Source organism: Anolis sagrei, chromosome 2 (genome assembly GCF_037176765.1).
Source record: "Anolis sagrei isolate rAnoSag1 chromosome 2, rAnoSag1.mat, whole genome shotgun sequence".
Lineage (NCBI taxonomy): Eukaryota > Metazoa > Chordata > Lepidosauria > Squamata > Dactyloidae > Anolis > Anolis sagrei.
Genome location: NC_090022.1, coordinates 246587083 through 246600095, shown reverse-complemented (window position 1 = coordinate 246600095; position 13013 = coordinate 246587083). Strand labels below are relative to the sequence as shown.

Sequence of the window (13013 nt, the reverse complement as noted above, 5' to 3'; positions counted from 1 at the left end):
TCCAAAATATCTGGAGGCACGAAGTTTGTTCATGCCTTCATCCCTTAGTGTCTGTTATGCTTTGGTTACAGGGAGGCTCGTGGGCAACAGAATATGTGGATGCTCCAGTCCTATTCTAGACAATATACAAAATGGCAAAATCAAGGTTTGCTCTTTTGGAATTACATACAGGCAGTCCCCAAATTACGAAAAAGATAGGTCCTGTAGGTCTGTTCTTAAGCTGAATTTGTTTGTAAGTCAGAATGGGTACATTGTGGGGAAGTTCCCTTGCACCCCTCCTCAGGCCACATTTCCTTTGCCAGTCTCTTTCACCTTGGCTGGGGAGGAACTGCTAGGTTTTGTTACTCGGGGGCTGCTTATGTGTGTGTGTGTGTGTGTATGTATGTATGTATGTATGTATGTATTTACGATATTTCTACCCCACCTTTCTCGGGTCTGAAGTGACTCAAGGTGGCTTTACAATATAGGCAGTTATTAGATGCCATTAAAGCAATGCAAAATTTTCAGCAAACATGTAAAACAGAATTATAAAATACATACATTAAAACCTTTAAAAACATAGTAAATCACTACCTTCACTATTAGCCTTGTCATCCAAAAAAACATCTTCCAAGCAGTTCTAGTATTCTATTTCACCTAATTCTGTGTTTATCTATTACACTAGGTTCCCATTGGCTTGTTCAAAAAGCCATGTTTTCACTTTTTTCTGCGGAAGGCCAAGAGGGAAGAGGGTGATCTAATATCCCTAGGGAGGGAGTTCCACAGCTGAGGGGCCACCACTGAGAAGGCCCTGTCTCTCATCCCTGCCAGTTGCATCTGAGAAGAAGGCAGGACCAAGAGCACGGCCTCTCCAGATGATCTTAAACTCCTAGATGGTTCATACGGAGAGATACACTTGGAGAGGCAAGCTGGGCCGGAACCATTTAGAGCAGGGGTCCTCAAACTTTTTAAACAGAGGGCCAGGCCACAGACCCTTAAACTGTTTTATAATTTGAAAAAAAAAAAAAACAACACGAATGAATCCCTATGCACACTGCACATACCTTATTTGTACTGCAAAAAATACTTAAAAACAATAAATAATTACTGAGTTGTTGTAGTTTTTTTCGGCTATATGGCCATGTTCTAGAGGCATTCTCTCCTGACATTTCGCCTGCATCTATGGCAAGCATCCTCAGAGGTAGTGAGGTGAGGATGCTTGCCATAGATGCAGGCGGAACGTCAGGAGAGAATGCCTCTAGAACATGGCCATATAGCCCGAAAAAACCTACAACAACCCAGTGATTCCGGCCATGACAGCCTTCGACAATAAATAATTAAAATGAAGAACAATTTTAACAAATATAAACTTATTAGTATTTCAATGGGAAGTGTGGGCCTACTTTTGGCTGATAAGATGAAATTGTTGTTGTTGTTGTTGTGTGCTTTCAGGTCATTTCAGACTTAGGTTGACCCTGAACGAGAGCCGGGTAAATGAACTTGGAAGGCTGTATCCGGTCCCCGGGCCTTAGTTTGAGGACCCCTGGTTTAGAGCTTTTTTTTTGTCATGTCAGGAAACTGCAAGTCGCTTCTGGTGTGAGAGAATTGGCCGTCTGCAAGGACGTTGCCCAGGGGATGCCCGGATGATTTGATGTTTTTATCATCCTTGTGGGAGGCTTCTCTCATGTCCCCGCATGAGGAGCTGGAGCTGATAGAGGAGCTCATCCGCCTCTCCCCGGATTCGAACCTGCGACCTGTCAGTCTTCAGTCCTGCCGGCACAACCCACTGCGCCACCGGGGGTTTAGAGCTTTATATATGAGCCCCTGGTGGCGCAGTGGGTTAAACTGCTGAGCTGCTGAACTTGCTTACCGAAAGGTAGCAGGTTCGAATCCGGGGAGCAGAGTGAGCTCCCATTGTTCGCCCCAGCTTCTGCAAACCTAGCAGTTCGAAAACATGCAAATGTGAGTAGATCAATAGGTACTGCTCTGGCGGGAGGGTAACAGTGCTCCATGCAGTCATGGCCTTAGAGGTGTCTACAGACAATGCCGGCTCTTTGGCATAGAATTGGAGATGAGCATCCCTCCCCCCGCGCAAGCTGGACACAACTAGACTTAATCGCAGGGGAAAACCTTTACCTATATACCTATCTATATAAACAAAAATGTAATGTTTGTTTGTGGGATTAACACAACTCAAAAACCACTGGACAAATTGACACCAAATTTGGACACAAGACACCTAACAACCCAATGTATGTCCTTCACTAAAAAAAATATGATTTTGTCATTTGGGAGTTGTAGTTGCTGGGATTTATAGTTCACCTACAATCACAGAGCATTCTAAACCCTATCAACGATGGAATTGGGCCAAACGTCCCACCCAGAACCCCCATGTAGGCCACAGCAACGTGTGGCAGGGGACGGCTAGTCTAACTATACACATACACACAGAGAGACACTTGTATTTCCAAGCCCTGTGAAAGGCTGAATCCCTGGAGCTGTGGGTCGACTGTCTCCATTCCCTACGCATGCAACCCTACCCACTCGCTTCCCCGCGCCCATTTCTCACTATGAGCTAGGGCCCGGAGGGAAGCTTCCCCCTCTCCCCTCACAGGCCAGGGGCCCTGCCAGGCTGGCACCTCACGACCCGCCCAAGGCCCATGCATTCCTCTCAGCGGGGCTGCGGGAAAGGGGGAGGCGGGGAGGCGCGGCCTGCTCCCCTGCCGCCCACAGGCTACTCGGGCGCGGGCCCCAGTGGGCAGCCCTGGGGAAGACTAGGCCGGGAAAGCGCCGCCGTCCACCGCGCCCCCTGGGCCCACCTCCCCCCGAATGCAGACGCAAGACTCACCCGCTTCCCCCTTAAGCCAAAGGCCGACAGGGCAACGACAGTCTCCAGAGGCACTCACGCACGCGCGCGCACCCCGCCGCAGAATGGAAAGGCAGCGCAGCCAATCGCGTCCCGCGGCTTCCGCTGCAGCGACCAATCAGGCTCCTCCTCCCTCCGCCGGGAACCAATGGGTGAGAAACGTAAGCCGGCCCTCCTGAGGGGGGCGTTGCGGGTGCTTGACAGCTTCCCTTCCTCCCGTCCGGAACCATCCACCCCCACCCCAGCTTCGCGCAGGCGCAGTCCGGCCGCTCTTTCCTGCAAGGCCAAAGCAGTGCCTCTTCTTCTTCTTCTCCCCGAAGGCAGTTTGGGCCTAGAGGAGGAGGGAGCAGGATCTGTAGGAGTAACCCTCCATCCCACTGAACATGCCAAGTGTTTGGAAGAGTAGATTACCCAACAGCTCAGGCATACTCTGTTTTGAAATTAAATGGATGCTGTTCCTACCTCCATCACACACTAGCAAACTATCCGTTTTATTCAGGAGTTCTCGGTTTGCCATCACATTGTACAGCAGGCCTGAGCAAACTTAGGCCCTCCAGGTGTTTGGACTTCAACTCTCACCATTCCTAACAGCCTCAGGCCCTTTCCTTTTACCCCTCAGTCTATGGCCAAACCGTTACTACATCGTTGTTACTACATCGTTGCAACGAGAGTGACTGGTCTCACAAAACCCTCTTATAGTGCCAAGATTTATTAAATATGGTTTTCTGTGAGTGAGCAGTGGGCCGCGAGAACAAAAATCCAGTCCGCATACCTTCCTCTTTATTTACTTATTTTATTAATTTTATTTCTGCTCTCTTCTGCAGAGCTCACCATTGCATTGGATCGACTACATCAGCTCTAGATTATTAAATACTAGCCGTCCCCTGCCACGTGTTGCCGTGGCCCTCATGGGGGTTCTGTGTGGGAGGTTTGGCCCAATTCTAACGGTGGGGTTCAGAATGCTTTTCGATTGTAGGTGAACTATAAATCCCAGCAACTACAACTCCCAAATGTCAAGATTCTATTTTCCCCAAACTCCACCAGTGTTCACATTTGGGCATATTGAGTATTCGTGTAGAATGTATTGTCGAAGGCTTTCATGGCCGGAATCACGGGGTTGTTGTAGGTTTTTTCGGGCTATATGGTCATGAAACCTACATGATGTTGTAGGTTTTTTCGGGCTCTAGACCATGGCCATATAGCCCGAAAAAAACCTACAACAACCCCTATTCGTGTAGAGTTTGGTCCAGATCCATCATTGTTTGAGTCCACAGTGCTCTCTGAATGTAGGTGAACTACAACTCCAAAACCAAAGGACACTGCCCACTAAACCCTTCCAGTATTTTCTGTTGGTCATGGGAGAACTGTGTGCCAAGTTTGGTTCAGTTCCATCGTTGGTGGGGTTCAGAATGCTCCTTGATTGTAGGTGAACTATAAATCCCAGCAACTACAACTCCCAAATGACAAAATCAATTTTTTGAGTGAAGGACATACATTGGATTGTTAGGTATCTTGTGTCCAAATTTGGTGTCAATTTGTCCAGTGCTTTTTGAGTTCTGTTAATCCCACAAACAAACATTACATTTTTATTTATATAGATGTTTTTCTGTTGCTGAGCAGATTGTGATTACTGGATGGCATATGTTTTGTATCAGAAACTAGAGCTGGTATGGTCTATCCAATGCAGTTTTCTGAATCAGTATCCCAAATAAGCAAACCAATCTAAAGTTGACCACAGCCTCCCTGTAATGGTTCTCAGCTACAGAGCAAATGTGACCATAAGAGTTGAGTCTGGTTCTTCAAGACTTGAGTATTACTTTCTTCAAGGAATTGTTCCTCATTCCTGAGCTAGATAACAAGGCTTTACTTAGTCAAGGAATACACAGAAGTGGTTTGGCAACTGTTTCCGTTGAAATATAGCTTACTTCCAAATATTTTTATTTATTTATTTATTATTTGAACTTATATGCCGCCACTCCCCTGGAGCTCGGAGCGGCTTACAAGAATAGCTAAAATCTAACAAAATTTAAAAGCAATTTAAAACAATTTAAAAACAGCGATATCAAAAATTAAAAGCCTGTCGAAACAGGTATGTCTTACATGCCCTGCGGAAAGCTGGTAAGTCCCGCAAGGCACGGACTTCAGGTGGCAGAGTATTCCAGAGTGATGGTGCCATTATGATCAAATTCCAGTCATTTCAGTTTATGATCAAATTCCAGTCATTTCAGTTTATGATCAAATTCCAGTCATTTCAATGTACCTGAATTTCAATTCCAGGAGCAAACATCTCATTTCCCCATGGTTGCTGCCAGCTGCCAGCCATGTAACGAAGTCGTTAGTCCACAGCTGAAAAGTGCTGGTTACCTTTAAAGCTGGACACAGCCTGGGCTTGGCATTCCTGGACCTGAGCCTGAACATTGTATGAGAGAGACAGGAGGAATACCTTCAGGCTGCAGTCTTAACCACAATTACTAGAAAGTAAGTCCTATTGCACTTACACCTGAATAAATATGCTTCCTTGTGCCTCTGCATCACAGCAGACATTGTGCAATTGTGACTTCATTGCCTGTTGCTTAGTATTATTATTGAGTCACTGATCAGGAGTTTTTTATGAGCAATGTAACCTGGAGAGGTACTGTGTACTTTGCTAGGGTATCTGTGGGAATGGTTGGGTTCATTCATTTCCATTTTTGTCTCGTCCTCAGGCCATTACAAAATATAAAATCCATAATAACCATGGATAGTCAAACTAATACCATCTAAACTGTACAAATGTCATGTATAACATTATACAGAAGTAGCACTTTAGACATTGGCATCATAATGAGGGGAAAGATTCTCACTTAAGAAAAAAAGGTAATGGCATAAATTACTAGATTGGAAATTATACAGATAAGAAACAGTTATGGACCCGGACTCTGGCCACCTGGAATCAAATCTCCATTTGGTCATGGAAACCCACTGTGTGACCTTGCACAAGTTATAGTCTTGCATCCTTAGAGGAAAGGAATGGTCAACTACTGTACCTCTGAATGAGTTTTGTCAAGTTTATACACACATACACACACACAGGTTTTCCTTCAGTTACAATAAGTCAGAAATTACTTGCGACCTCTTCACTTGGGACTAAATTTAGCGGCATGTGCAGATTTAGCCACGGTCACCCATCGAGCCGGCTGGCTCCCATCTCATGATGCCTGAATGGTTCTGTGGGTGAAGGATGGTAGAGCAGCTGCATGCTGCTGTCAGGGCAACACAAGAGGACTCCTACGTTGCCATTGCATTTCATGGGGGGAAGCCATGTGTTCACACTCCCTCCAACTGATCGCCCTCTGCTAGAACCAGGTGATGTGGGGCACTAGGTTCCACATGCTCCTCTACGAAGCGGAGCACTGCCGGCAGCCATCTGCCGAGGTCATTGAAGGTGTTCAACAAAAAGAATTATAAACCTTTTGTAATGGCGTAATTATTCAATTGCACCCTCAACAACATCTTCCCCACATTTTCCTAAAACATGGACAAGAAATTTTGCTCTCAGTACATTGTAGAGAACATAGTAAATAACACAACCTAAAAACAACAGAATTTCCTGCTGTCTTGACTTCTAGTACTGTTACTGCATTGATTCAGGAAATTGAATTGGATAGATCACATTAGCTTTATTTTCTAAGATATGGTTATCATGATATGGATGAGCAGATGGTGACTGCTATATGCATTATATTCTGTATCTCAAAAACTAGAGCTAATAGGAGAAAGCCAGTGCCATTTTTTGGAATCAGCCGGTCAAATATACCCAACAACAAATCTAACATTTTAGGAACCATTTTTTTTTTGTCGTGTCAGGAGCAACTGCTCCTGTTGTGAGAGAATTGGCCGTCTGCAGGGACGTTGCCCAGGGGATGCCTGGATGATTTTTGATGTTTTCTCATCCTTGTGGGAGGCTTCTCTCATGTCCCTGCATGAGGAGCTGGAGCTAATAGAGGGAGCTCATCCGCCTCTCCCCGGATTCGAACCTGCGACCTGTCGGTCTTCAGTCCTGCTGGCACAGTGCTTTAACCCACTGCGCCACCGGGGGCTCCATTTAGGAACCATAATGTGTGTTATTATTATTATTATTATTAAACTTTATTTGTTCCCCGCTAGCATCTCCCGAAGGATTCGATGCGGCTTACACAGGCCGAGGCCTCAACACACAACACAACAATACAATCTAAGCAAATCAAACAATTAAAAACAGAATAAAGCAAAATAAACAACAGGCACAATACAGTAAACACAATAAAACTGGGCCGGGCCAGAGCAATGGGTACAAGATTAAAAGTGCTGATGTGACAGGAGGTGTATATAGGGTGTATAGGTGTATGTGTTGACAGTGATATGCATATAATATTTAACTTGTTTTACTCTTTAAGGTCAAGTATGTTGACAGTAAGGCCTAGTCCCAAATCTTCCTATCATTATAGCTCAAGCATGGTCAAACTTTTTTGGCCTGGGGCTGTCTTGTGGACCCGACTTCAAGGGCCTGGCTGGGACAGCATGCGGATGGGGCCAGAAGAGGAGTACTGAGAAAGTTGGCATCTAGTACTGCTAGTGCGCTAGATTAGTCTTCCTCCTTCCTAATTCTGAGAATAGTAACTGTAGAATCCTCTGTCTGTGTAGCTGATATCATCAATTTCAGATAGTCTCTTATGAAATCCACCCTGTACTTCCAGAAACACTTAATAGAGTTCAGAAAAGCACAATCTTAGCCTGAGTAGGCAGAAGCTCTGCCAAGACAGTTTTCATTTCTTTAAGAGCAATCCTAAAAGAAAAGCATGGCTAGAAATAATCTCTACACAGAAATTCAGTACAGCATGACCTCCCTTATCCATTGATTTGATGTCCATGAATTTAGTTACCCATTCTCCCAAAAATATCTCCTACCCCGAAGTGTTCATTGGCTTCTTTTGGTCCTCCAGTATTATTTTATAGTATGCTTCCAACTCAAGTATAATCAAAATACGCAGTTTTCTATTATTATCCACTATTTCTTATGGTGATGCTTGGAATGTATACTCCGTGGATACAGGGGTTGTTTTATGTCATTATATGAGCCATTGTCTGAATGGTCAGATGAGGCTGAATGAAGATGCATTAGTAATGAATGCAAAGTTGTATTTAGTAGTTTAATCGCGGAATTTAAGTTCCCAGTGGCCTGTTTCTGCACAATCACAGAAACTGTGGAAATTTTCTTTTGGAAGCTGATTGTAATAGAACTCCAATGCTGGGGCTAAATTTAAAAAAAAAACCCTCAAACCTTCAAGATCCCCAATGCAGTTTATTCTTCCATCTTGGAAGAAGCTGACAGATTATACCAAATTCCTGTTTGAGAAACACCATCCAATATACCTAAATATAGCCACTCAAAATCTAGTCCTTTCAGATTCCTAGCATATTTATTGAATCTTACAAAAAACAACTACTTAGATGATATTTGGACAATTTTTTTGCAAACCAAATCAATTTCCAAATGACTGGAGATGGTGTAGATCCATCTGTGTTAAGTACAGGAGTATAGTACTATATCATCAGCACCATACTACAGATTTAATTATCGGAGATGAAATCACAAAAAGCTGATTTGCAGTATATTTATGTATCTGATAGAAGGAAACCATGCTCAATTGCAGATCCGGTTAACTGAAAACCTGCTTGCTCCCATATCAAAGTATTATTGGCTACAATCCAGTCTTCTATCTTAGCTAGGAACAATCTGGCGTAATTTTCCAAAATTGCATCCAATCAACTAACAGGTCTATAATTGCCACCCTCAATTATTTGGAATTTGTCGGGATGCATCAATGTAGCTGTGATGTCTTGGCCTAAGCTTTTCCCCCTCCTCTGTTCATTTCCTTATTTGGCCTCTCTTTGGGGTGGACTGTTCAATTTGTGCTGAGTTTTAGGGGTGGAGCTTAAAATCCCCCTAGAGTCCTGGCTCTGATGGTTTAGCCCTGCTGCCTCAAAGCTTGTTGGAAAGGTTTTTTCCCTCCACTTTCTGAGGCAGAGCTTTAGAGAAGAAGGGCCAGAAATTGTCTGGGTTTTCTTGGCCTGGCAATCTAAAAACAGGCATTCTATAGCATGCACATACCTCATAGACAATAGCCTTGCACTTACCAGTATAACTTGTACATACCATAGCTTAGTATTTACCACCTAGTCAGCATAGAGAGTATTTACGTTATAGCTTTGTACATACCAGCATCGTAGCTTAGTGTATTTACCAACTATACATACCTCATAGACCTTCACAGCTGTATTTACCATATAGACACTATAATCCGGAGTGCTTTACCATTATAGCTTGTATCTTTACCATTTTAGTTCTGTATTATTTCAATAGCCAAGTATCTTACTGTTGCCTATAGTCAAATATTTTACCTCATATTCTATGAATGTAGTCAAGTGTTTATTTCCGGTGTAGCCAAATTCAATCGTCAAACTTTGTAATACTTTGTTTTGATTCACTTTTCAAGAGCTCTGACTTATTTGGTTAACTTTATTCCTGTCTCAAGAGTCTTTATTTTAAAGAACTAAAGTACATCAAAGGGTATATCGATAGCCACTGGGGAATAGCCTGACATATAGTTTTCCTTCAACCCCTGGCATGCCATCACAGTAGCTGAAGAGCAGGGCCAATATTGAACACCATGCTCACTAAAAAAAGCTTTCATAGATTGGCTGAAATAAAATTCTTAGACTAATAATCACATTCCTCGTGTGCAGTGGGGTTTACCAAGTAAGCTGAATTTGGCATAGATTTAGGCTCAATTTTGAAATGTGAAAAAACAGACCTTTGCCCAGTCTTAAAACACTTGGAAGGGATTGAATGATAAAAATGATGGACTTGGCCAAGATGGATGAATCAACATGTTTACTAAAAGAAAGGACATTGGAACATGTTTTGAAAGACTGTAAACATTTTATTAACTTTTTGCACAAGGAAAAGAAGGACTTGCCAATTTTGAGTTTTGAAGAATAATATTTGGGGGGGGGGGTTGTTCGAGAAAGGAGTCAACATTGGGATGCCTAGAGGTTGAAGCTTAATTTGTTTTCTTTTGGCCAGGTGAGGATAGATTGGAAGTCATTTCTTTTTCTTTTTTCTTTCTGTCTTTTTTCTTTCTGTTTTTTTTCTTGGCATTTTTTTGTGTTTCTGGTCTGTATTTCTTTTCTTGATTCACTTTTTGGACTTTTAATGTGATTTTTAAATTTTTTTAAGTAAAGTTAATTTTTTAAAAAATACTCTGGGAAGCCTAGGACAAATCACTTAGTAAACACTTAGCCAAATTATTATGAAAATTATATGGAATATATTGTAAAAGCTATAAATATGTCAAGTTGGGATCCTAAAATCATCAAAATGTGTAAGAAATCCAATACTTGCTGGGTTATCAGCAAGATGGCACTCTTATATCCTGAAGATCATCATGTTGACAATTTTGACAAGTCCATACCAGTCCTGCCACAGTCCTCCTACTATACTGCTGTTCCTGTGACAAGAATGTGGTATTCTGGGAACTTTATGTATTTGGGAACATAACTTTGTTTTAAAAGGAGCATAGTACTAGGGCAGAGCCACAAGTTCTACTGTTATCTGTAACCCATTTCTTATTCAAGAAAGGAGCACATCAAAGTTATATTTCAGAAGTAACACAGGGATGATGACATTTCATGTGTATAATACTCTTCATTTTCTATTTACTTATTACATAATTGCGCTTGATTTACTATTTTTTAAGCTGATAGTTGCTTGTCTCACCTTGCACTTTATAATTGTTGTTAACATTGGGAATGTTTCTGGAAAGAACTGGAGGGTATACCATGAAACCGGAAAAATGAATTATAATAATGGAAAAAAGGAGGATACATCATTGGGTTTGAACTTGGAGGTAACATGTAACAGTGCAATATTAGATCCTCAGAATATGATGAGTGGAGAGGGCTGGAGGGAGGGGGGGAGTTCTGTGGGTCGGGGGGCCCCCATAGCGGTGATGGTGGGAAGGGGGAGATACGGGAAAGGGAGAAGCAAGAAACCAATTCGGCTAATTCGCGAAACAACCCTAAAAAAAATTCCAAAATGTTCTCCTGACAAGGTAAACTTGTGTACCAAGGTAGACGACCCTCCTAGATTGAAGGTGGTGCTGTTGAATGCCAGGTCTGTCAATGGAAAAACGTCAACTATCCGGGACTTAATCTACGATGAAAAGGCAGACCTGGCATGCATTACAGAGACCTGGTTGGACGAGGCGGGAGGGGTCAACCTCACCCAGCTTTGCCCGCCAGGCTACTCTGTGCAGCACCAGCCGAGATCAGGAGGGCGGGGAGGCGGAGTTGCAGTAGTCTATAAAGATTCCATCTCCTTGGTCAGGTGCCCTGCCCTACAGTCAACCTTGTTCGAATGTGTCCACCTGAGGCTAGGAGACCGGGACAGGATAGGGATTCTGTTGGTGTACCGACCACCCCGCTGCACCGCAGATGCCTTACCTGAGCTAGCAGGGTTGGTCTCAGGCCTGGCATTGGAGTCCCAGCGGCTCATAGTGCTGGGGGACTTCAATGTCCATGCAGAGACCACTCTTTCAGGAGCGGCTCAGGACTTCATGGCCGCCATGGCAAACATGGGGCTGTCCCAACGAGTATCTGGCCCTACCCACTGTGCTGGACACACACTTGACCTGGTTTTCTGTCAGGGATGGGAAGATAGTGGCGGTGTGGAGGAGCTGTCCATCGCTCCTTTGCCATGGACCGACCACCACCTGATCAGGTTTAGACTCTCTGCAACTCCTAACCTTCGCAGGGGTGGTGGACCCACTAGGATGGTCCGCCCCAGGAGGCTTATGGATCCAGATGGATTCCTGACGGCTCTTGGGGAGTTTCCCGCTACCTTGGTAGGCGATTCTGTCGATGCTCTGGTCGCTCATTGGAATAGTGAGCTGACTAGGGCAATAGACATGATCGCTCCGGAGCGCCCCCTCCTAAGCAACCGAGCTAAACCATCCCCTTGGTTTACCGAGGAGTTGGCGGCAAGGAAGCGAATGAAGAGGTGGCTAGAGAGCGTGTGGCGGAAAGAGCCTAACGAGTCAAACCGAACACGCCTATGCCTTTATTTAAGGGCATATGGCGTGGCAATAGAGGCTGCTCAAAAGTCTTTCTATTCAGCCAATATTGCGTCCGCAAAGAACCGTCCGGCAGAGCTGTTTCGAGTAGTCAGAGGGTTGTTGAATCCCACCTCGAGTGGGTCTCCTGACGATTCGGCAGCGCGCTGTGAAGCTTTTGCTCAGTACTTTACGGACAAAGTCGCTTTGATCCGTTCGGGCTTTGACACCATATTAACGGCAGTCTCTGAGGATGTAACACGAGCACCTGCTTGTCCAATTTTGATGGATTCGTTTCAATCTGTTCAACTCGAGGATGTCGACAGGATTCTTGGGGAAGCGAGGCCAACCACATGCATCCTAGACCCCTGCCCATCCTGGCTGGTAAAGGAAGCCAGAGGGGGTTTGGCAGAGTGGGTAAAGGTGGTGGTTAATGCCTCCCTTCGGGAAGGCATCATTCCAGCCAGCTTAAAACAAGCTGTTATAAAACCGCTGTTGAAAAAACCATCACTGGACCCCACTCAATTCGTCAACTATCGGCCAGTATCCAATCTCCCCTATTTGGGCAAAGTCCTGGAACGTGTGGTGGCCTCGCAACTCCAGGAGTTCCTGGTAGACACGGATTATCTAGATCCTGCACAGTCTGGTTTTAGGCCGGGGCATGGTACGGAGACGGCCTTGGTCGCCTTAGTGGATGATCTGCGCAGGGAACTGGACAGGGGGAGTGTGTCCCTGTTGGTTCTGCTGGACCTCTCTTCGGCCTTCGATACCGTCGATCACGGTATCCTTCTGGGACGTCTCGCGGGAATGGGCCTTGGGGGTACTGCTCTGCAGTGGCTCCAGTCCTTTCTCGAGGGGCGTTCCCAGATGGTGTCATTAGGGGACACCTGCTCGACTCCGCGGCCATTGTACTGTGGGGTCCCGCAGGGGTCTGTACTGTCCCCTATGTTATTCAACATATACATGAAGCCGTTGGGAGAGATCATCCGGAGTTTCGGGGTACGGTGTCACCTGTACGCAGATGATGTCCAACTCTG

The 13013-nt window shown here is 44.6% G+C and overlaps 1 protein-coding gene across 4 annotated transcripts in view; it reads right to left on the bottom strand.

Moving 5' to 3' along the window:
* Positions 1 to 2934, bottom strand: part of PJA2 (praja ring finger ubiquitin ligase 2) — a 61209-nt gene extending 58275 nt beyond the window's left edge. For 3 of the 4 annotated variants that reach the window (XM_060761881.2, XM_067464497.1, XM_067464498.1), the window contains exon 1: positions 2828 to 2925. The gene's annotated coding sequence lies outside the window, so the exon portion shown is untranslated. Of the gene's footprint in view, positions 1 to 2827 lie in introns of all 4 variants that reach the window. The other variant, XM_060761878.2, reaches the window with a different exon arrangement.
* Positions 2935 to 13013: the final 10079 nt, after the last annotated feature.